The sequence below is a fragment of the Diospyros lotus genome, chromosome 4, assembly GCF_014633365.1.
Source record: "Diospyros lotus cultivar Yz01 chromosome 4, ASM1463336v1, whole genome shotgun sequence".
NCBI lineage: Eukaryota > Viridiplantae > Streptophyta > Magnoliopsida > Ericales > Ebenaceae > Diospyros > Diospyros lotus.
Window position 1 is genome coordinate 29,975,522 of NC_068341.1, and position 25,926 is coordinate 30,001,447.

The 25,926-nt window shown below is 41.9% G+C and overlaps 1 long non-coding RNA gene across 4 annotated transcripts; it reads left to right on the forward strand.

The window, feature by feature from the left end:
- Positions 1-548: 548 nt before the first annotated feature.
- LOC127799927 (uncharacterized) lies at positions 549-23,524 on the forward strand. Of its 4 annotated transcripts, XR_008022682.1 has the most exons (5): positions 549-1,466; positions 1,664-1,748; positions 2,055-8,254; positions 8,452-8,536; positions 8,845-23,524. It is a non-coding gene; the product is annotated as an uncharacterized LOC127799927 (long non-coding RNA). The 4 variants fall into 4 exon arrangements; XR_008022681.1 differs by having other exon boundaries at positions 2,055-8,536; XR_008022683.1 differs by lacking the exon at positions 8,845-23,524 and having other exon boundaries at positions 8,452-8,838.
- Positions 23,525-25,926: the final 2,402 nt, after the last annotated feature.

Genomic DNA, 25,926 nt, shown 5'->3' on the forward strand with positions numbered 1-25,926 from the left:
GTCCGGGAAGCCCAAGGGTTAATCTCGATAATTAATTAATAAAAATTGTCGAATTGATAGCTGGAAGTGCCTCGGGACTGTGATGTCTAGGGAAGAGGGCAAGAGATTGATTAGTGTCTCGAGATGAGATTAAGGACGCTGGAAGCGGTCCGACCAGGAATAATTTTTGGAATAATTTCGGTATAAACCCAAATGGGTGTCAGTACCGAATGGCTGCAGGGGACCTCCGGGAAGCTGAGGGGACCCTAGGGGTGGTCCGATTTTGAGAATAAGGCAACCCTTAAGCGTTTTCAAGTCGAATAAAGGTCCCGTGCAAGCGCAGGGATGAAATCAATATTCCCAAGTAAATGTCGTCAATTAACTTTTGAGAAATCAAGTTATTGTGTGGCTTTGATGATAATTAATTAGAACTTTGAGGGTCTAAGTGCAATTAATGTTTCTTTAAGTGAAATTATGAAAAATTAGTGGGTTAATTATGTAATTAGTTTATATATATATATATATATATATAAAGTGGCAGGCGTGAGGAAGCTTCCTTGAAGCTTCGTGAGTCCTCTGCCATTTGAAATGGCCGAAACAGAGAGCTTGCAAGAGAGAGCTTGTGAGAGAGATTGAGAGAGTGAGCGAGATCAAGATCGGGGGAAAGGGCCGATGGTGAACGGTCGATCGGCCATAGCAACCGCAGCCGCAAGCGTTGCAGCGGCAATGGCAGCTCGCAGGTAAGGCTGACTGGTGCTCTACGCGCGGAAGAGGGCTGGCGAGGCAGCCTCGGGGTTGAAGCGACCAATGGTGGTTGCGGTGGCAATCGGCGTTGGGCGTAGCCGAAAATGATGGAGGCTGCAATGAAGGTCAGCCATGGCAGCAGTGGCCGCGACTGGGAGGCTGTGTGCGAGGGACCTGCTGGCTGTGGCTGGCTGTGAGGGAGGCGATCGAAAATGGCCAACAGCGATGGCGTCTGATGCGGCGGAAGGCAGAAGCGGCCAAAGCTGGCCGAGCAGAGGCCGATAGTGGCCGAGGGCAACCGCAGCGCGGCGGCCTGATGCAGCGGAGCAACAGCGGACGGCCATGGCAATCGAGGCTGAGGGTGCTGGTGGAGGCGGCAGAGGCCGCGAGTGGTGGTCGGTGAGGCCAGCGGCGGCAGTGGCAGCCGCGCAAGCGCGCTGTGCTTGCCGTGAAGGAAGAAGAGGATTTGAAGAAGAATAAGTCTGGGTAGGAGATGATGAACAGTGGGAGGAGAAGGAAAATAAAAAAAAAAAGAAAATAAAAATAATGGAAATTCTGGAAAATAAGGGGAAAATGGAGAAAAATCCCGAAAAATTTCAGAAAAATAGGGGAAAGTTCTGGAATTTAAATTGGGGTTGGAGGAGCATGTCAGGAGCTTGGAAGTGAGATTTTTGGGTGCAAATGGTAGCTCGGGAGGCAACGTCGGTGTGGGCGTTTCTAAATTTCTCTCCAAATGAGTCAAGGTAAATTAATATTTTCTTCCTCAGTTATTTGCGTTAAGCGAGTTAATGTAAAATAGTTATTTGTTGGATTAAACCCAATGTCGGGGTTGTTTGGAAAATTGTTGATGGATGGTTTTGATGGTGTGTGTGGTGAAGTTGAGAGCATTGGTTTAATGCCGAATGTTAATAGAGTTGGGTTTGTGTGTATTTGTATCTAGGTTCGACCGGGAAGGCAATTGTCCTAGAGGAACTTGAGATTCAGGCTAGAATTCGTGCCGAGGCAGAGTTGAGGCTTTGAGCCAGGTAAGGGACGGCCCTATGTGGAGGTGGCCTCGCAAGTTGGTAAATATGTCTGATAATGTTTTTATGTTGATTGGCATGTAGTGGTTATATCTTGTGTGATGCAAGCTCTAGTGGACCTGTGGCCATAAGGAGGACTAGTGGTGGGGGCTGATAGGTTGATGCCTCAAACCTTAGTGGGTTGTGAGGATGTGTGAGCCTAGCCTCATTTGCATGCATTGACATACATAAACTTGATTATATTCATATTTACATTTATTGCACCCTTACTGCGTCTTTATGACTCATGAGGTTTTACCTCATCTGTAGATGATGCAAGTCTGGATGCAAGTAGGGATGGCGCCGGGAGGCCGTTGTGGCAACTAGCTGAGTTGCCCGAGTTATGTATTTTTAATATTGCTTGTATGTAGCTAGGGGGCGTGGTGTATGTATACCCTTGTGAGCAAATGTCTGTGTTATTGAGCTTAAATGTATTTAATTGTTGTAATCATCATAGTGTGATTGATGATTGTGAGATTGCTTGTTGAATGTGGCATAGTCGGTAAAGCCAAGTTTCGGACCGAGTCAGGATCAGCAAGGTATGTTCTCATAAATCCTCAATACTCAGCGAAGTGTCTGTATGCTAGCTTTGTGCCTGGGTCACCTCTAGCTTGCTATGGAGTGAGTTGAAGAGAGGTGAAGCTCACTCGGGTTTCGGGTCTTGGTCCGCTGGATTTTTCTTATTTGAGTTGGGACCGATTCCTGAGTGGAGCGAAGGGAAGGACGAAGCCTAGTTCCCGCCTAGGACGTTTCCTGTTGAAACATAGTCCAACCCTTTAGTTGTGGTCGTCGGGTGAGTAATCTGGTCGATTATTTACCGGTGGCGCCCGTAAGTGGGAGCGGGTCGTTACAGTTGGTATCAGAGCATGGCTAGCTGTATGAGTGGGGAAGGCTAGCGTGCTTAAGTGTTAAGTATGGTCGGTTATGTGATTAATGTGAGTAATTGCCAGAGTTTTGGAATAGAGGATGTCTGGCATGATTTGAATGTAAGTCGAAATGTCTTAACTGCTGAGTTGGGGGTCAAGAACAATTGATTTGAAATTTTGAGATTTCAATGTAAGGTTGGTCCGATAACCTTGAAAGTTGGACATGTGGACCGAGGACCCTAAGGGATTGGATCAAGTCATTAAGGCTTGAAATGGTATGTTTGGATATTCCTGTTCTTGGGATGAGAAAATACCCTCGATTGAGATGATATACCTGTGAGAGGTATACGGGTTGAGCAATGAGGAACCGAAAACCCGAGTGTGGGTGTTGGTATCAAGAAAACTCGAATGTGGCATTTCGGGGATATGAAGTGTTTTAAGGATGGGAACTCATTGAGATTGAAGTGTTGAGGCTCGTGTGGGGACACGAAGCCGAGGCTTGACTAGTCCGGGAGGGAATTAGTGGAGCGTCCCTATGTCAGGGATTTACCGAGCATGTTCGAGGGAATAGAGTTATCCCTTGGAAATGGTGTAATAAGGCTTGTGCGCTTGAGATAGAGTGAACTAAATAGAAGTTAGCTCGGGACTCAAGGAGATGAGACGTCAGTGAGGCTTTATGGGGAGTGTGCCTATAAGGCATCTGTATGTCATGGCCAATGACGACATGAAGTAAGTAGCATCCGGAAGGACTCTGAGGGGAGTCAGGATGCTAGATGTATGTGATGCGATGTGATCGTATTGTTATGATGATCCTGGAGGGGACTTGACTAGGGTATGAGTGGACCCTATTTGGTTTCGTGATGAGACGAAGTCTACCCTTGGGAATGATAGGCGTGTGGCAAGTGGACCCTAACGGGTGTTTGTATGAGATGGAAATCCCAACTGAGTCGAGCTGAAATCTAGGGGAATCCAGATTTGGGATTAAGGAGTTGGGCATGCATTGATATGCGTGTGAGAGCCTTTGGGTTAAAAGTCCTAGTTGTGAAAGGCCAAAAGACCGTTCATGTGATTAATGGATGAGGGGCCAATCAAAACTCTCATTATGACGCTTGGGGTCTGGTAGGACGCCTAAGGTCGGGAGATGAGAGGTGAATAGACCCTCATTGTGATACCTGGGGTTGCGATGACGCCTAAGGTCACGAGACCCTTGATGGGAGACGCGGAGGTCACCCAATGAAGGGTATGAACGGGTGTGTGTGGTCCGAGAGCGATGAGTGTGTGGCAACAGGACATCCATAGGCAATGCGCGCAATGGAAATGCCAACTTCGGATGCCAAGTCGGCAGGGGCAGGGTGAACAATGTCGAGGCCCCGAGTTTTAAATTCCAAGTTATGGAAGCCTGTGCAAGGCGTGCTAGAAGGCCAGGTCGGGCGTCGTGACTAAACGCACTATGGGTGTGCAAGAAGAGACGGGAGGTCTCGATTTACCGGGAGGGTAATGGTAGGTGCTCGATGGTTATGGGTACCTAAGCTTAAGATAGGCTCAGCATGTTGGTTGTGGTTTGAGAGTCTCTTAAGCGGTAAGAGATGCAGAGTCTTGAGAAGCGAGGCTCATGATATGAGCTTGAGGTTATCAAGGCAAGGATAACCAAGTAAGATGGCTTTGGTAAGATTGTGGTGGAACCATCGTAGTTCGGGAAGGCTTTCAGTAGCTTTGATGCTACGGGTGCAAGGCTCGATGTGACGGATCTGATGCTATGGACCGTGTGGCAAAGGACTAATGAGTTGGCTCACGTTGAGGGCAAGTGGCCCATGAGCCTGAGCAATTTAGTGAACTGCAGGTGACGATCAGATGCCGAAAACCTAGAGCAGCACCTTAAGAGAGTTAGCCAGGTGAGATCGATAGTCTCCTGCAAGGGACAGGACATCTAGGGTAGTCCTAGGGAGAAATCGTGGAACGTGAAAACGTTCTGATGGATTAGTAGTCGAGTAGGAAGCTTGGTAGGGCGAAGCTACGAGTGCGAAGCAAATCAGTGATGGGCCTGAGCATGCTGTTGGAAACTGTTGTTGGGCCAGTGTATGGGAGCAACACGGTAATGATGACCAGGTGTTGGCTCACCTAAAGCACATGGCAACACAGTGATTATGCCGATGGTCAGGGGCTAAAGATTTGTGAAATGCGGTAGGGTGACGAAAGTTGTGGCCAGTTCCACAACTCAACTGCTAGTAATAAGAGTTGTAAGGGTGTTGCACCCAAGTGTGGTTTAAGCCCTTTATCTCGTTAAAGTAGTGTCAAGGCCATTTAGCGAATGTTTGGGTGTTGTAGCGCTTTGAGATGTTTGAGAAAGAAACTCGTGGAAAATGAATGGGTCTAGCGTAGGAATAACGCTACAGTTGATGCCTACGGTTGACGGGTCTAATGCTAAGGACCACTGAATATAGACAGTTAGTTCACAGGAGGGACTGCAGCCCTCTATGTGGAGTAACCTGTCTGCGGTGGAGACGATTAGATGCCGAAGACTTGGGGTATGCTGTAGGTTATGTCTGGGCCAGACCTAAAATTCCGTAAGGGTTGAAAAAATCATGGTAGTGCCTTTGTTGTCTAGGCAGCAAGAAGGTTTGTGAGTCGAGTGGATGATACCTTGTGATGTGAAAACAAGACGTGTGGCGATGCTCCTTATTAAAGGATGCTATCGCAGTTGTGGTTGAATTTGATCGAATAAATTGAGATGATGGATCCTGTGTGACCTTGCGGTGATGCAAGAAGATGGGTTAATTGGTGGAGTCGGTAAATGACTCCAAGATGTTACGTAAGTGCCGTGAAGGGCGAGACTTACAAGTTAGAAGCCAACCATGAAATCTGAATGTTGAAGCGTGCAAAAGTTTCAAGTATGGGGATCTCTAATCCTGTGATGTGAGTTGTGGCAGGCTGAACGTGTGGCTGAGGCACGATTTGAAATTTGTGAAGGCTTGCAATTGCACGGTCTAGTATTAGTCCTGATGTGTCGATGCGAAAATGAGGAAGTACCTTCATGTGGCACTGGATAGGTTTCCAGTTGTTGACACAAGATTAGTTGCCAGGTGGTAGCACCTGATGGCAATGGTGAGAGCGTGAGGCTCGAGGACTGTGATGTAAAGCCTTGTTGATTAACCGTGTACATAAAAGTTCAGCGGGTCCTGGTGGTTAGACCAGGTGAATTTTAAGAAAGAGATCCAAGGTGATAAAAAATGGTTGGTCATGGTAGAATTGTGCTTGAAGGAGTGTTACTCCGTAGCGGGAGTTAAAGATGGTAGTGCTGAGATGTGGCCTAGAAAGAACTTGGGATGTTCTCCCAAGAAAGGTTGGGTATGGGGCCACAATACTAAATGGACCTCCTAAGGCACTACCACTCTAACAGGATGCATCACCCGGGGAAAGCCAGCGTGATGGCAAGTGCCTGAGTAGGAATGTGAGTCCTACGGCATCTAGTGGAAGTGTGAGTTCCACAAGAGTAGCAGGGGTGATTTCCAGTGGGTGGAGTTAAATCAAAAATCATAGTCGATGATTGCAAGAGTAGTGCCTGGAGAAAAGTTGTGTTGGTTATGAGTCGGGCGATCCGGTTAAAGCTAATTGAGTTGATTAGATGGAAGGTGAAGGAGAATTTAAAATGTCACCAATGGGTGGCTAGAGCTCAAAGGAAGAGCTTGTGGGACGAGATTGGATCCCAAGAATGATGTTTAGGTGATGAAATCACCTAATAGCTGTGAGTGATGCAGCTAGAGGGATGTCTTGGAGTGTGGGCAATTGATGAGATTTAACCTCGTGGCTAAAGGTTAACGATGGTGAAAGGAAATCAACTAGTGGAGTCGATTGGTGATAGGCCAGAAATAACCAACGTCGACCGAAGTCGTCGACCGGTGATAGCGGCAGCAGCAGTGCAGCGGCTGGCCAGGGTCGTGGGGCGTCGTGAGAGTAGTCAGTTACTAACGTAGGTGGCTCCTAAGTCGCGGTTGCGATTGGATGTGGCGCTAAGCGATGGCAAGAGGTCGTCTTAGCTGATGATGAAGGCATTAGAGCCAATGTGGTCGCTCACTGAGGTGTGAGCTGATTGAAGCAAAAGTTATAAGAAGTCCGGGAGAAGCCAGAGTCTCTCAGGGTATTGGCTAGCTGCTATAAGCATAACAAAGTGACTTGAGGAAGGCAGCCTAAGAGTGGGGTCGTGCTGGTTGCGATGACCAGTAAGATTTAAGGAGCAGCGAGTCTTTTGAGATGGCATGGTGGTGTCATCGTTACTGTCAGGGAAAAGATGTTGTCAGGAAGGTTAAAGGTAACCATTATGCATGGTTTAAATCAGGTGTTTATCGCAAATTGAGAATGAACCTGATTTTGGGATTGCCAAAAAGTTTCGTGCCTCAAGAGTAAAAGGCTTTGTCGAGGAATAGGGAGATTTGAAAGGTCCCAATGAAATTGAAGCTGGGCGAGTAAATTTGGCTAGAAGACCGTTATAAGAGTGGGGGTGTAACCATGTTAGCTTGTTGTGGTGCGGACCAAAGGCACAAGTCATCTTACAGGTGCGATGCAATAAGGGGTTGTGCAGATGGTAATAAGCCAATCACTTGTGCCACGCACCGTGGGTGATGACGATGGTCGATTAATGGTTCTGCGACCTTAAGCGAAATGGTAGGATCCTTGACTCGCGGTAGGGTTTAATAGCCAATGTAAGGCCTAGCATGGGGCATGATTGTGAAAGCTGAATCGGGTGAAAAATTGAAGAGGGGTTGCTCAGTGAAGAGTTCACTTGTATGGGTAAGAGACCCCTACTAGCGCGTGATATCGGGGGAGAGGGCCGATGGTGAGCGGTCGATCGGCCATAGCAACCACAGCCGCAAGCGTTGCAGCGGCAATGGCAGCTCGTAGGTAAGGCTGGCTGGGGCTCTACGCGCGGAAGAGGGCTGGCGAAGCAGCCTCGGGGTTGAAGCGACCAATGGTGGCTGCGGTGGCAATGGACGTTAGGCGTAGCCAGAAATGATGGAGGCTGCAACGAAGGTCAGCCATGGCAGCAGTGGCCGCGACTGGGAGGCTGTGCGCGAGGGACCTGCTGGCTGTGGCCGGCTGTGAGGGAGGCGATTGGAAATGGCCAGCAGCGGTGGCGTCTGATGCGGCGGAAGGCAGAAGAGGCCAAAGCTGGCTGAGCAGAGGCCGATAGTGGTCGAGGGCAGCCGCAGCGCGGCGGCCTGATGCAGTAGAGCAACAGCGGGCGGCCATCGCAGTCGAGGCTGAGGGTGCTGGTGGAGGCGGCAATGGCAGCCGCGCAAGCGCGCTGTGCTCGCCGTGAAGGAAGAAAAGGATTTGAGGAAGAAGAAACGTGGGTAGGAGATGATGAACAGTGGGAGGAGAAGGAAAATAAAAAAAAATAAAAATAAAAATAATGGAAATTCTGGAAAATAAGGGGAAAATGGAGAAAAATCCCGAAAAATTTCAGAAAAATAGGGGAAAGTTCTGGAATTTAAATTGGGGTTGGAGGAGCGTGTCGGGAGCTTGGAAGTGAGATTTTTGGGCGCAAATAGCAGCTCGGGAGGCAACGTCGGTGTGGGCGTTTCTGAATTTCTCTCCAAATGAGTCAAGGTAAATTAATATTTTCTTCCTCAGTTATTTGCGTTAAGTGAGTTAATGTAAAATAGTTATTTGTTGGATTAAAACCAATGTCGGGGTTGTTTGAAAAATTGTTGATGGATGGTTTTGATGGTGTGTGTGGTGAAGTTGAGGGCATTGGTTAAATGCCGGATGTTAATAGAGTTGGGTTTGTGTGTATTTGTATCTAGGTTCGACCGAGAAGGCAATGATCCTAGAGGAACTTGAGATTCAGGCTGGAATTCGTGTCGAAGCAGAGTTGAGGCTTCGAGCTAGGTAAGGGACGGCCCCATGTGGAGGTGGCCTCGCAAGTTGGTAAATATGTCTGATAATGTTTTTATGTTGCATTGGCATGTAGTGGTTATATCTTGTGTGATGCAAGCTCTAGTGGACCTGTGGCCATAAGGAGGACTAGTGGTGGGGGCTGATAGGTTGATGCCTCAAACCTTAGTGGGTTGTGAGGATGTGTGAGCCTAGCCTCATTTGCATGCATTGGCATACATAAACTTGATTATATTCATATTTACATGCATTGCACCCTTACTGAGTCTTTATGACTCATGAGGTTTTTACCTCATGTGTAGATAATGCAAGTCCGGATGCAAGCAGGGATGGCGCCGGGAGGCCGTTGTGGCAACTAGCTGAGTTGCCCGAGTTATGTATTTTTAATATTGCTTGTATGTAGCCAGGAGGCGTGGTGTATGTATACCCTTGTGAGCAAATGTCTGTGTTATTGAGCTTAAATGTATTTAATTGTTGTAATCATCATAGTGTGATTGATGATTGTGAGATTGCTTGTTGAATGTGGCATAGTTGGTAAAGCCAAGTTTCGGACCGAGTCAGGATCAGCAAGGTATGTTCTCATAAATCCTCAATACTCAGCGAAGTGTCTATATGCTAGCTTTGTGCTTGGGTCACCTCTAGCTTGCTATGGGGTGAGCTGAAGAGAGGTGAAGCTCACTCGGGTTTCGGGTCTTGGTCCGCTGGATTTTTCTTATTTGAGTTGGGACCGATTCCTGAGTGGAGCGAAGGGAAGGACGAAGCCTAGTTCCCACCTAGGGCGTTTCCTGTTGAAACATAGTCCAACCCTTCAGTTGTGGTCGTCAGGTGAGTAATCCGGTCGATTATTTACCGGTGGCGCCCGTAAGTGGGAGCGGGTCGTTACACCCGCTAGCATCCATTGCTGTTCTTTTCAGGTCTGCCATTTTTCCCTCTTAGCCTTATTTTTGAAATCTTCCAATCTAGATCTTAAATTAGATTTAATTTGAACCGATCCACTTAGATCCATCACATCCATTTAGATCTGACCCATTAGATTTGTCCCCAAATTTGATTAGATCTAGTTAATACCCCAAATCCATGTCAGGACCCAGGTTTCCATGTGGTGCTTGCAAAATCCTAAGGAGGAGATGCACCCCATTGTGTGTTTTTGCCCCTTATTTTGGCCATGAGGATGCAACATTTCATTTTTCTGCCATTCATCAAGTCTTTAGTGCGAGTAATGCTTCCAAAATTCTGACCCAACTTCCGATAGGTGACCGATTTGGGGCAGCCATTTCACTCATTATGGAAGCTCTAGCTCGGCTTCAAGATCCTGTTTTCAGCTGTGTATCCCATATTTTTTTCCTCGAACAACAGGTTGTTGATCTCCAGCAATAGGTTATCGACTTGGATGCCTATGTATCTTTATTGTATAATTTTTTATTTGCAAACAATTCTGCGTATCTTCAATTGGTTCCAAATTGGTCTCAACCATAACCTCATCCAAACCCTATTCCTGCACCTAATCCAAGCTTTGCTGACATTTCTGGACCTATTTCGCATGGATCACTACCCGTTGATGATCCAAATTCATTCGGAAGCTCTGGTTATCCCATTATCTCAGAGGATATCTCACTTCCTAGCTTCCCAGAGACTTTTCCTCTATTCCATCCTGGCGAGACTAGCGGTAGCCAGTGGCCTGAATATCCCAACATACCTGAACATGCCACACTCCCTAGTTTTCTAGAGACTCTACCTTACCCTGGCGAGACTAACAGTAGCCCGTGGTTTGAATATCCCAACATACCTGATCATGCCATATTCCCTAGTTTACCAGAGACTCTACCTTACCCTTGCGAGACTAGCGGTAGCCAATGGTCTGCATATCCCAACATACCCGATCATGCCACACTCCTTAGTTTACCAGAGACTTTACTTTACCCTGGCGAGACTAGCGGTAGCCAGTGGTCTGAATATCCCAACATACCTAATCATGCCATACTCCCTAGTTTACTAGAGACTCTATCTTACCCTGACGAGACTAGCAGTAGCCAGTGGACTCTTTTATGACGACGTCAATGAGCTTGGACCCGATATTTTCGGGAGTCATCATCAGTATTGAGTATTGGCGACATTTTGGGGTTTAACTCCCCCCCCCCCTTTTTTTTAATTGTATGGCTTGATCTCTTATAATTATATTGAACATATGTAATGAATGTTATATTTGTGGGTACTCTAATGTCTCATTCATATATCTTTATCCTTAATCGTGTATCAATCATAATTATTTCAGCCTCTTATAGTTGTTTAATAATTCATCAAATATCGGCTCTTAATTATTACCTCTTTCAAAACTTGATAATTTTACGTCCTCAGTCAAGCCACACATAGCTAGTCATCAGATAACCTTAAGTTATTAATGGCAATTCCAAACCTATTATTTAAGAATTAGGTCCAATAAATCTTCCGAGAGCACATTCTGGTATTTCTCTTACTCACTTTCTAACCTCTGCCATTACTTGTCTCTCTCAAGCATGCCAAAGGTTCTCACAGCTATCGAGACAACTCTATATAGTCACACTACCAACTTGAGCAGGTAGGTACTTACGTCACCTACTGTACCCCAATCCTCACTGAATTTTTCTTCCTAAAACTCTAAAGTTTCATAGGACTCTTTAGATTCTCTATGGTCCTTAAAACATCATTTATTTAAAAAACAAAATCCTCGAAAATCCCAAACCGATTTATCTTTGAAGATCCCAAATCAAATCACGTTAACTGGCTCCAATCATTTTCTATAAACAACTGGACCTCAAAACTTCCAAGGATTCTTTTTCAAATGATACTTTAAACCTCAAATAACGATTCAGTTTTTCCATGCGTTTGCACAAGGCATAATTTATTCGTGTGTCCTTTCTCACCAATTTTTTTGAATCCCCAAACTCACTTGGCACACTAAATCATAGGTACAAATTTCGTCACCTAGGTCTATCATCAATGCTGGTAATCACGTCACCACATAGGTAACGCCTATACATCAAGTTTACCATGTCTATTTCACACTTCGAAAAGCTCTTACTATGCAACCCAACCATATCCTCATGGCAATTACAAACACGACCCGATCCTAGACATCGAGATTAATCTATTTCTTGAGCCTCATAATGCTCGTCTCATTTACCAACTCACAAAATGACCATGAACCTAGATGTTATAGGACACACCGTCCTATTCAAGACGTCACACTCTTCTTTCTCTTTAGATCATGTCTTCACAAATACTATCCATCTTATTTTGGGTCGATTTCCTAGGCTTCTAGCATTTTTCTACCAGCTAGTGGCACACCTCGCACTCCAGTTCATTGAAACTTGGACCCCATCATCTTAGTCAATGTTATTTTCCTATTCTTAGAAGTATCTAAGTCTGGCATCATATCTATTTTCTTTGACCCAAATCCTAGGGTTCTTGATCTACACATATTATTTTCGATACTCTAAATGATTCTCGAAAATTCTTATCATTCGATCCTAACTCAACAGCTAGGTTATGTCACATCAAACTGATCATCCATGATTCAATCATTCTTGATAACTACTAGTTATTGCAATGATTTCAACTAATGACCTCAAATCAGCAGTCTCTAAATCTCTCATAATCATGGTTATCGAGTCAACCTTACACCCGAAACTCATTATCGGTCCCTAACTTCAATAGCTAGATTATTTCGCTTGCCTCAGCTTCCATTAGACTTTCACTATTTACCGAGAATAGTGGTTGTATACTGGAATTGTGTCTATTCATGAATAGTACACTAGGTAAGTTCCCAGGAAAGAGAGGTGGGTCACAAACAGACACACTTAAATACCAAGTCTTTCCTTAGCCAGAACTTTCCTAGACATGCACTTCTACTACACCACACTTAAATCTAGTAACTTTTGAGACTTCGATTATCCATCCCCGAATCTCTAAATAGAGATTTCTAAATCTAAGTTTTTCTAAACCTCAGTTTCATGGATTCTTGATGATCCTTCCTAAGTTTTCTTATGGTTCGCTCTGATACCAATTGTAATGCCTCGTCTTCCGAGCGCGTTAAAACTCAGGATAATTCTGGGATAGTTTTTTTCCTTTTTTTTTATACTACTAAAACTAAGACTAAACCATATCATTACTCTTATCCATCCCAAAATTTTCATTCATTTATCTCCAAGAAGAATCATCATAAACATTAAATGCAGAAGCTAGAATTGAACCTAATATCATAACATTAATCATAAATCAACTCTTACATCACGGGAACATAAATTTCTCAACATGACTTAATACATAACATAAGTTCTCAACTAACATTAACCCTAAATAGGGTTTTACATCATCATTTCTCAAACGTTCAGAATTTGAAGTAACAGAACATAAATACATGAGCTACATAACATAAATTCAACTGATCATACAACTCATCATGCACTTTGCTAAGTGCCATTACATGCCTTATTTGTCCTCGTTTCTGCTACAATCTTCATCTGGAACGTCCAGGGGCAAAGCCCAAGTTAGATGATGAATCATCTAAGTAATGGAAACAAAACATTTAATGCTCATGTATGTATGCAATGCACATAACATCATAACTCTCATATTTGGGTCGACTGCACCTTAAGATTACCCGTCATTTTTCCAGTCTCCCTGCCAGACCGGGGCGTATAGGTGCACCATTGGCAAAATAATAGAGCCAGTACCTAATCTCAAACCCATGGAACGTATGATCGTGAATCTCATCATGCTCATATGCATACTTTGTCATCAATACATGTAAATGCAATCCACATGACATGTTTACATCAAGGCATGACAACATGATGAAAATATTTACATAAAATTAGGTTTTGGTAGAACCACTTGCAAGCCATTTTCATAAACTAAATCCAGTTGAATAGTACCACTTACCTTATAAAAAGATCATTTTGCCCCTAGCGTAATTTTGTTTCAAAATTCGCATCGGACTTCCAATTGTACTCAATTATGAACCTTGACCTACCCTGACACCATAATTACTTAAGAAAATCAGATTTCTAATTTTTCTCTAAATTTTTTAATTTCTCAAATTTCCTCCTATTATTTCCTCAAGATTATGAAATAAATACTTTCTCATAAAATTTTCTCAATTTCTCTTCACAATAATTCCTAAAACAATATTCCTAAGCCCCAGAAATTTTCTCATAATTTTTAAAATCCATTTTCTATTTATTTCTCATTTTATCTTTGATTTTCAAGCATCTATTGCCTCAAAAATCCATAATAAATACTAATCATGCATTTTCCTTCCAATTTCACCATCAAAAATTATAAAATATCATTCTAATATTTCTGAAATTTTTAAAGAAAATTTTGAAGATAACTTACCTTCCCACGGAGTGATTCGGTATTCTTCTATATTGCGATGAAGTCTTGATTTGCGTATCCAACAACATCTTTTGCTACAAATTTTCACACGAACTACTAAATCCAACCTATAGCATTTTTCTAAAAAATTTTTGGTATTTTTCTCTATATTCTTTCTTTCTCTTTCTCAAATCTCTCTCTTACTCTCAAATCGTGCATCTCCACCCACTGATATAGCCCCTCCTCCCCCAAGGAAGCAAGCCTCTTTTGATAAACATCCAAGAAGAAATGATTTGCGACAAACTTCCTCGGCTAGAAGGCGTGGCTCCAAAGGCTTTGGGGATTGGTCTTTGCATCGTCACAACCCCACAAGCTCAGTCTTGGGCCACACATCACTTGAGGGGGTGCCGGCGCATCGACAATCGAATTTGAACTTGAGGGACCAGGAACATCGGTAGCCAGCTTAGAGCTCGAAGAGCCTGACGCATTAGAAGCTTGATTCAAAGGACCTGGCACATTAAGAGCTTGAATTGAACTCGAATGCCCTGGTCTGTCGGTTACCCGGCATCTCTTCCACTGTGGAGGAACCACTTGAACCTTCGGCAGGGAGGAAGTACCAGCGACAACCACAAAAATTAGTCGAACAGGAAAATGACCCTTCAATCTCACAATAGCAACCTTCCCCTTGTTTACAGTCACCTCAAAGGGCACTTCGATGCTTTTCTCCGCCACACGCCTCTCCACTTCCTCTACCGTCAAACTCGACACCATATGCCCTAAAATAGGAAGCCCCAATAAGAACCATGGTTAGCGAAAACTAAACAAAGACACATAGTAGTAACGTACCCATGTATTCAGATAGAGCCCGAGGATCCGCCCTGAATTCTACAAGCTTTGCAGACTCAAGCTGGGGAGAAAACATAAATGCATCCAAACTTAGGCCCTCGTACTGCGCCTCTATAGGAGGGCTTGGCTCCAACTGCCAACATAAGGGAAACTTCTTTTGGCTATACTCATCTAAGAAAAAACTGAGCTCTTTCTCTGCCAAGGCCACCTTGAAGAAGCTATCCTTAAAATGCTTAAGGGAAGAGGTGAAGGCTTTCAACAGCGATTTCCTCGTGCATCTCGTTAGGGAAATCCAACTATCCCTGTCGACCCCTTTCCAGTGATAGTGGTGGAAAAAAACCCCCGTGGTAGTTCTACAGCCAAGAAACTCGACCAACACCTCGAAACCACGTATGAAGCCCCAACCATTTGGATGAAGCTGCGTCGGGGTGACATTCATCGCCTATAAAATTGAGCCCTGAAACTCAATCAGGGGGAGCTGCAGATATAGTTTTGAAAAGAGTACCTCGTAGATATAAACAGACTCGAGGTCCGGGATCGAGTGGTAAATTCGCTCATCTCTTCCACATGAGGAGAACTTCTTCCTGATTGCCTCCATAGACAAGTCGATGGTAAACTTCGACTTGATCCAAGCAACCTTTTCATTTACCCAGTCATACGTGCGAATGGAGTTTGAAGTCGAAAAAGCCATTGAAGAACATACTAGCACAATTTCGCCGCAAGGGGAGGCAAGACAAACGAATAGTTCAAAGATAAATCCGAGAAATAAGCACACAAGGAAGAAACGCATATTAATAGGCATCGTGTGAGACGCCCAACGGACAAGCAACGACCAGTGCAATTCCGCCACATATCTCACCGTTAACACCCTGATGAACCTGCCCCACCTAGGGTAGTGGGTCGCTGCATGTCCCCAGACGACGCCTCACATTCTCGGACAAGCACCTCGATTCCCGGGGCCCACATGCAATCAAGTAAGGATGTCAGTGTAACACTCCGAAATCCCTAGTCAGTCACAACCAGACAGGTCGGTATGCCGCCGGGCCCAGTACCAAACTACTCAAAAGCAACTCGACAAAACATCCGCAAGCTCGGATTCCCCCCCCCCAGCGAGCATCCAACCAAAAGAGCCAAGAGGTCTAGCAATTTGATCCTACCCCGCAGATACTGAACCCTGGACATAACAAGTCCATAAAAGCATCAGGATCACGAAGGTCGAGTAAGACAAGCACCAGAAAAAAGACAGTAGGAATAGAACATTACGAAAGAAGAGAAATAGTAGTTTATTATGAAATAAAAAGTGCAAAGTTACAAGACTTATGCACCACATCTCTACGGAAAGCCTACGCTATCATACAGCCCGACTTGGAATCATGTCTCGACTGGACTTCCCTTCACCAGGTCCGCTAGATAACCGTCCTTGATACCTTGAGAGGACCAAAGGCCGAGAGATCCAATTCCAGAAAGACAACTCGGACGTGGGACAGAGCCACTTCATACCCCTCCCCTTTGGCCTCGGCTACCTCATCCTTTGATCTCTCCACTTCGGACCGACCTGCTGCCACCTTAGCTTTCGCTTTCATATCTATCTCAATCACCTCGACCCTAGCTAATGCCACTTTTGCTTTCAGCCTTACCAGCTGTATGTTCGGCCTCGTCGGCCCAGCTCTTTGCCTCAGCAGTAGCTACCTCCACGGCCTTCTTAATTTCCCCTTTTGCCAATTCCCCGGCCTGACACAATTCCTTTTCATGGTCTGCCTTTATCTTGGCAAGCCGAGTCACTATACTCACCTTAAGCAAACGACAATCCACAGCAAGCTAGAGCACCGACGCTCGACCTGACGGAAAGCAGTCGGTTGCTTCAGATCCAATAACTTTCAATTTGACAACGGATCAAGATAAGCATCGATAAAAAGTTCACTCCAGAATTTGGGGTCCTGAAATGAAATCGAGTAGCTCCCAGGACTAGCGAGACTCAAACCGCCTGACGGTTGAGTCTCCCCCTCAGAACCCTTCTGCCGCTTCTTGTGTCGAGCCAACTCCTCAGAGACAATGGGCTCCCAGAGCCTAGGGACCGAAGGCTTAGTGGCAACAGTAGTAAGAGGGGGTCATGCTACAAAGGGAGCCAGCGTTAGCACAGCTAGGGCTTTATCGAGCACTTTATCTACCATTACAGAGCCCTTGCAAGGTCATTTTCTCCTTGCAGAGTTTTTCCAACTCTTCCTTAAGATCTTTCTTACAAAATGTGAATGCCATTTGCCCTACAAAAATAATACGTAGGCACGAGAATGAGCAAAGAAATGATCGCTTGCATGGTTTGTAAAATCCCCGCACCCCCCATCACAGATCTATGATAGCGAAAGGATTTCGAATTCAGGGAGTTACCTGAACTAAGCAGTTTGAGGAGCGCAAGGGGAAAACACAATCTCAACCAGAAGCCTCAAAGACACTAAGAGTTCAAAAATCACAAGAAGCAAAAGAAACCCTAGCCTAAAAGAGATCTTTATAAGGATCGCTGAGCAACGCTTACGACACATCCAACGGTTAAGGGTCACCCATTGTTGATCCACCGCTATAACACCACCACCTGTTGCATATCCAAAGGGCCATCAGTTATCTACCCACATCATCCAACTCCTTGAATCTAGCGCTTTGAATCTTAAGACCACACGTGTGAAGAAGGATCACTTCACTGTAAGAACCAAGCCAACTTTAAATATTCTTAAGACTCGTATTCGCCTAAGCAACGCGGGACGCCGATTCAGTCATTTACCCCAACTGAGCACTATCACCAACCCAACCCTCAGACTCGACTAGAAATAACAAAACTCGTCCAGACTTCACCTCTTCTAGCTCGAACGCTCGCTTCTCGAGCATCTGACCTGGGGGGTTGTGGACCATCCCAGCCCAATCTTGGCCCATCTCTAATGGCCCAATCTCAACCTAGCTCTCATGGCCCAATCTCGGCCTAATCTTGGCCATACGCCAGCCTATAGCAGTATCATTACAGCCCCATACTAGGTATCCGTGTGCTCGCTCAAGATCCCATCCTCATTTATGGTAGATCTCATCCTCATTATAGTAGATCCCATCCACATTAATGAGGGATTCGTCGACACCCTGTTACCACCTGGGAACCTCCACGGCGTCCGATACTCAGTCCCATCACCTGTAAACATATAATGCATGCATGTAGGATGGCATCTCTTCCTTCTATATGAACTTACTCTCTTCAGAGCCAAGGTATGTTCTTCTCTTTGATCCACTGATACTCTGCCACTTTTTACTCCCTTACTTATTCGAGCGTTGGAGTGCTTGCAGGTGCCATCCGCCCCCCCTGACGGACCGATCACCGAGGCCCATCCCTTGCTGTTGCAGGCTCACCTCCGACCACTCTTTTTTCAGGAAGGAACACTAGTGTAACTTCCCTAACAAACCAACCCGGTACGAAACCTTAGGTAGTAATCCCGACATGCACACAAGGCAATGGGATACCCCTAAACGTTGTTCTAGCAATACCCTTGGGGAATTACGACCACACTATTAGGGCGACATCCCATCACATGCACAAGTATCAATATGCCAATAATATCATGCTATGAGAAATATCACGACTTTCAATGCAACAGTATATGTACTGATATGACAAAATGCTCACAAATTACATATTAGTTAGAAATCCTCTAGAAAACATGCATAATATGGAAAAATCTCATTACGCAAGCCATTACGGATGAAACCACTCACCCTTTTCACAAAGTTCAAAACACCTCGAAAAATGTGTACTGCCTCAATTTTTGTGCTACACCTCAAAAGTTGCACAGACGCTCAACCTCAAGCCTCAAAGTACCTATGCATCATATTTAATCAAATAAATATCAACACCTATTTTTTCATAATTTCTTCATTTTATTTCTCTATTTCCTTCCTATTTTTCTCTTTGAAAAATTCAAAATAAATATATACTCAAACATTTTTTCAAATATTTTTGCACCAAAATTCCTAAAATAATTTTCTCAAAATTTTGAAAAAAAAAAAAATTAGAAAATACCTATTGGCCACGTGCCCTCATGCTCACTATGCGTGGACTGAGAGTGAAAGCTAGTGCGTGAGCTTCACGCGCCAGTCGTCTTCTCCTGCTCCGGTATACTAGTGATGTTGGATTTTGCTCCTGGATTGCTCTACTCCCTCAGTCCATCGCAATGGCCTGCTTGGAGGCTTGAAAGGATGATTGGAAGTGGTCCAACCAGTCGATCAAAGTCTTGGCCAACTCGTTTGTCTAGGTTTCCAGCGAAGCTTTAGATCTCACTCAAACCTACACCTTTGTCCACCAAAATCTCCAGAAACACTCTACAACTCACAAGGATCAAAAGTCCCTTATCCCTTTCCTTCAATTAAACCCAAAACGAAAGAAATTTGAGCTTGAAATTCTGAAAACCCTCAGTCTCTTCGACATCTATTTATAGCCAAAATCGAGCCTCCAAATGTCCATTCAAATCTAATCCAAGGTCATTAATAGCCTCACATCCCTTAGATCGACCCAAAACCCTCATTTAAAGCCCTGAAATAATCCCCTCAAGGCCTTGATTTTATGGCCAAGACACGACCGAATTTTCTACTCAAATCGGCCACCGACATGGCCGATTCTCGGCCGTGGATGACTCCCAAGGCAACTAGCCTTAGCCTTGACCCCTTTGGAGCCTCCCTCGAAGCCTTCACAGGTTGCAATTGGTAATGGGAGAGGTGACCGATGGTTGGTAGTGTTCACACTGCCAGTCTTTTTTGAAATTCCACTTTTGCCCTCAAACTTTTGAAATTCCATTTCTACCATTTCCAAATAGCCCCTTAACTTACCATAAATTCCATTGAGACCCTCAAGTTTAAACTCTCCATTTACACCCCAAAGATTTAGAAATTACATCGTTTCAATCTCCTTCAAGCAGTTTTAAGAAATTACACTTTGGCTCGAATAAACGATTTGATCGAAAATCCTTTTGTTTCAACCCAAAACCACTTAACAGTTGTTCCTCATGCAAAATTTTGACTTTTTTGAGGGTTTCGTTGATTTCTCGAAAGTCCCTTATGACAATTCATTTTTTCAGCCTAAACCAAAGCTGTACCAAAAACTGCATCTGATCCAATTTCTTTCAACGCTAAGAATCATGCCTCGAGATCCTCGTTAGGAACATACCTATTTCCATAGGTATCTAAGCTCCCAGGCATTCCCTCTGGTGGATTTAGTCACTTTCTCAAGCTATTATGATACTGATATTTTGCATTTCTTTTCAGATTCTTATTTCAAAAGTAATCCAAAGTTTTTGGGTATTACACCCATCACCCTACAATGCCCGATGCAAGCATGCATGTAGGAGGACCTCTCATCCTCATATATAAGCCAACTCTGCCTAGAGCCAAGGTATGTTCTTTCTAGTCTACCAATACTCGGCCCATTTATTCTCTTACTTACTTGAGCGTTAGAGTGCTTGCAAGTGCTCGCCATTCCCGAGTCTGTTCCCTGCCGTCGCAAGCTTCCATCCAACCACCCTCTTTTAGGTAGGTAGGAAAATCCATTATTATTCACTATCTAGAGCAGTTGATGTAAGAATGATAGGAATGAGGGAATGGCATTACAGTTTCTTTGGAACACAAGACCTTGATTTGCCATGTGATTGATTATGGACCCAATTTGGTGATTTTCCAATAAGGCATTCAACTACAACCGTAATTGTCGCAATTGAAACCTGAAATCACTTCACTCCTTGTTACCTTAATAATTTCTACAACAAGGACAACATAGATTTCCAAATTACAAGAAGTTAATTGGTTTCATTTCCTTTCTTTCTGGCCAAATCTAGCAGTTATAACTTCTCATTTTTTGTATTTGGAGCTATCTCCCCCTCCTTCCCAGATAGACCATGAATTTCCCCCTCAAAATGGAATTCATTTCCTCAACAATTTCAGTTGAGAAGTTGATGATCCTATTGTATTTTCAAGAATGGAATGCGAAAAACATTAACAAGGCTCTTCCTTCAATCACTGCTGGAGCACTCATCCACTTAATTAGTCTTTTGAAAAGATAACAAAAGAACCCATTTAAGAAGACAATTGCTTAAAGGCAATCGTCAAAAACAGAAAAAAGAGAAAAAAAAAAAAAAGATAATTGCTTAAGCTAGCTTTTTTATTTGGTGAATGATTCAAAATCTAGGTGCCAGTGGCAGAGCTTTGGGAGGAATGGTCATCAGCAAGGGTTTCAAAGGAGTAGGGAAGTAATCCCTTCTCCTTGCAGGTGTCAATGGCTCCTTTGAACATGTCCTCCAAGCTGTACTTGAACTTGGATCCCATTCCTATCAGCTTCTTCTGTTAGTCCATGTTGGTCCCTTAGGGTATGGCTACTCAAGAGGGGGGTGAATTGAATAATTAATTTTTTTCTCCTTTTTAATAAATATTATTGATTAATTATTTTCTTTAAAAATATATATTTGATAATTAAAATAAATTATGTTTGAGATTAATAATTAATACAAACCACGCGATATAACAAAAATAAATAAAACGAAGCATAAACCAATTTATAGTGGTTCGGTATTTTCACACACACCTAATCCACTCTCCCAAGGCCTAGCCTGTAATGCTCCGCCTCTCCAGGGCATTATATTTATGTTAGGGTTTTTTATTTTTTTTATTTACATACTCGAATCATTCCAAAATCCTCAACATAATCGTATAAAAATAACATTCCCAAAATAGAACTAGGGAACAATAAACTTAATCATAAATGGAAGTAGAATCAAAATCTAATGATCTTGAAAATTAATACATAAAAGATCACATCACTCCGTCCAACATAATATTACAATAATAGTTTAAAATCAAACATGAAACCAATTGAAATACTGGTCCTAGCCTTGGCATAAGGCCCACAAAAACTTCCATCACGCTCATGCCTCAATCACTCCCTTGCCTTTTCGGTCGCTCGTCTCGCCTAGAATGTGGAATATTTCAGGGACAGATGTCTGACATTAGAAGATGGATCTTCTAAGAGAGTGTTATAATAACATGTATGTATAATGCATGGACTCACATAAACAGATGCCCTAATGTAACTTTCCTGGCAAACCAGTCTGGCACGAAACCCAAGGCAATAGTCCCATCTTGCACACAAGGCAATGAATTACTCCTATACATTATTCCAATAATACCCTTGGGGAATTACGACTACACTATCAGGGCAACATCCCATCCCATTCACAAATAACAATATGCTAACAATATCATGTTATGTGAAAAGTCACATTTATCAATGCAACAGTATATGTACAAATATGACAATATGTTTGCAATTTACATAATACTTAGCAATTTTCGAGAATAACATGCATAGTAAAGGAAATCTCATCAAGTATAAACCTTTGGGGCAAAACCACTCACCATTCAAACCAGATTCAAAACACCTCGAAAAGCGTGCACAGCCTCAGTTTGAGTGTAAAGCCTCAAAAGTCGCAACAACACTAAATCTTGAGCCACAAAACACCCTATTCATCATATTTATTCAAATAAATATCAAACCCTATTTTTCACATTTTTTTCCAATTTTTATCTATTTTTCTCCAATTCTTTTCTCTGATATTCCAAAATAAATACGTACTTAAACATTTTTTCAAATATTTTTGCACCAAAATTCCTAAACTAAATTCCTAAGAATTTAAAAAAAATTCAAAATATACCTGCTTGGCACACGCCCTTATGCGCTGGCGCATGAGATGTAAGTGAGAACTGACGTATGCAACCCACGCGCTGGTCGTCTTTACTGGCTCTAGCACACTGGCGATGATAGCTTTTTCTACAAGCTTGTTCTACTCCTTTAGTCGATCAAGATGGTGGGCTTGGATGCTTGAAAAGACAGTCTGAAATGGTACAATCGGAGGTTTAAACTCTTGACCAATACACTCGCCTCATTTTTTCGGCAACACTCAAAACCTTACCAAACCTATGAGAAAGCTCTCCAAAACCTCCAGAAACACTCCCCAACCTTAAAGGAACAAAATCCACTTATCCCTTGTTCTCAATTCAACCCAAAACAAGAGAAATTTGAGTTTTAATTTTCGGAAAGCCTAGCCCCTTCGACCTCTATTTATACTCGAAACCGAGCCTCCAAACATCCAATCTCGTTTAATCCAAGGCCATAAACACTTCTTCTTACCCTAGATCGGTCCAAAAACCTCAATGAAAGCCCCTAAAACTCGATTACAGAGGCCCAAAATTTTGGCCATATCCGCCGTCAACACAGCTAATTGTCGACCAAGGAACAGCTTAGGCATAGCCCTGAGGCCCCTTAGCCTAATCCCTCGAGTCTCCCATTAACAAAATTGACGTTGAGAGGTGTGGCTAGAAGCTTGGTCGACCATGGTTGTCCAAGTTTTTGAAAAATTCCACTTTTGCCTCTCTCAAGTTTCAAAATTCCATTTCATCCCTTTTTACAAAGTCCCTGGGCTTTCCAAAATTTCTATTGGGACCTTCATGTTCTAAACTTCTCATTTGACTTCTGAAGATTCAGAAATAACGTCATTTTTACCTCCCTTGGGCAATTTTAAAAAATTATACTTTGGCCCAGAATTATGCTTTGATTGCGAAACCCTCTTGTTTCATCCCGAAACTATTTAAGGGTTGTTTCTTATGAAAAAATTGAAACCTTTCAAGGTTTTTTTGACTTTTTGAAAGTCCCTTATGTCAATTTAGTTTTTCAGCCTGAACCGAATTTGTACTGAAAAATGTCTTTAATCTGATTTCTTTCGATACAAAAAATCATTCCTTGAGATGTTCGTCAACTCCGTACCCTTTTTCGTAGGTATCTAAGCCCTAGAGTATACCCTACAGTTGATTCAGTCAATTTTTTTAGGCTTTTTATATACTAATCTTCCACGAAACTCGTATTTTTTTCAAATTAACCAATCCCGAGGCAACCCAAACTTTCTGGGTGTTACATAACCACCCTTGAAGTTCCACTAAATCAATTTCACCAAGGTTTTCACACTAATTCACCTTGAAAACTAGATACACACCTAGATTACAACAAGTTCTAAAAAACCACTACACCAAGATTTTATCTCTAACTTATCTTGAAAACTAGATTCACCTACATTTTAATGGTTCTAAGAAACCTATATAAACCTCAATGATAATTTAAATGTTTACAAATAATTTGTCCACACTTAGACATAAATTAGTAATTAAGCACAAAAATATACAAGGTAATAATATTTAAATAAAATAAATAAATTAGTGATCTCAGAGAAATTTGGAGTAGACTTGAAAATATTTTTCTACTCTTGTCTTGTGGCTCTTCGGTTGGTGTGCAATAATACTTCATGAGCGTTGGATTGTTTGGATGATAGATTGAGAACGTGCGCTTTGGATTTGCAATGTAAGCACTTGATTACTCAAAAACAAGATAGGGGAGGGTATTTATAAGCATTTTGGTCACTTTTTTAACGGTTAAAAATCTAACCGTTATAGGCTAGAAAGCTTAGAAATATAACTTAAAATTAATATGTGCGCCAATATGACTAAGGAAACTTATAAATTAGTTGTTAAATGCGGGTAAGAACAACCTTAAGGTGTTGGGTTCAACTCATGGGGCATGCTGGTTTGTTAATTTTTTTTTGTGATACAAAGCTAAAAAATTATTTTATAAATTAATTTAAAATATATTTAAGAAATATTTTTAATAGAAAATAATATTTTTGATAATACATATGCTATAAAAAATGTAATAAATTAATATTAAAAATCTATTTTAAAAAATAATTTTAATAAAAATAATATTTTTGATAATACATATGCTATGAAAAATTTAATAAATTAATCTTAAAAATATATTTAAAAAATATTTTTAATAGAATATAATATTTTTGGTAATACATATGGTATGAAAAAATATTTTATAAATTAATCAAAAATAATTTGATACTAAAATTAATATTTTTAAGGAAAATACTTTTTTTATTAATCACCAAAAATATTATAATTTGTATATTGAATTTTTTTCTATTAATCATTAAAACTTAATTAATATGAGTAAATTGACTCAACATTCTGCCCTTTTTTATGATAACAAAAATATAATTTATGAGATTATTAATTTGATAAAATATTTTTGAACTCCCCTTTAATTTTATATTATAAGCTCCCATTTTCAAAAATACTAATAACATAAAAGTGTTTTCGATATAACCTAATAGATAAAATAATTTTTAGGAGTTTTAAGTAAATGTTTACATTTTTTTTAATTTATATTTTATCTTCCATTTACTTTAATACATAAATGTAAATAAGAAAGTATCCCTCATTTGAATTCAATAAAAATATCTAAAAAATTAAAATTTATAACAATAAGAAAATAGAATTTTAGTTTTAGTATAAACTTGGGATTTAACGATTTTACTATCCAAAAAATACATACCTATTATTTTTTGAAAAAATCATTAAAAATCATTTTAACAACATTGAATATTAACTATCAAAATATCAAGAGATAATTTTCTAAAATAAAAATATTTTCTTATATATCTCTTTATAATGCGTTAATCTTTTAGATTTAAAAAAAATATTATTTCTTGGTTCATTTTGATACACAAAATATTATAATACTTAAAATATATTATCCACCATAAAACATATCAAAAATTCATTAGGAGATTTAGATATACTAAAAATAATTTTACTAAAATTATATTTTGTTAAATATCAAAATACACAACAAGTTGATTAAAGCAATTTGGCTCAAAATCTTCGATGAGAACGTCACACTTGGCAAGTTCTTATCAATCCCCTCAAACCTGCAACAACAATGGGTGCGAGGTGAAAGGCGGTGAAGGGGGGTTGACGGGTGTGCGAGGCGAGTGTCGAGGGAAAAAGGGTGACGATAGTGGGGAGGGATGATGACAGTGCGAGCAATGATAGCATGGGCGATTGGGTGGGGGTGACAGCGAATGGTGCAAGTGACGATGGCAGATGGTGCAAGCCTCGATGGTGGGATTCAAAGAAAAAGTGTGAGAGAGAAAATAAAATTGGGTGAGAAAAAGCGTTGGGAGGGATTTAAAAAAAGAGAATAAGATAAAAAATTTAAAAAAAATTAATTTTTTTGATAAAACTTTCTCCAAAGCTTTCTCAAGTAACAAAATCTT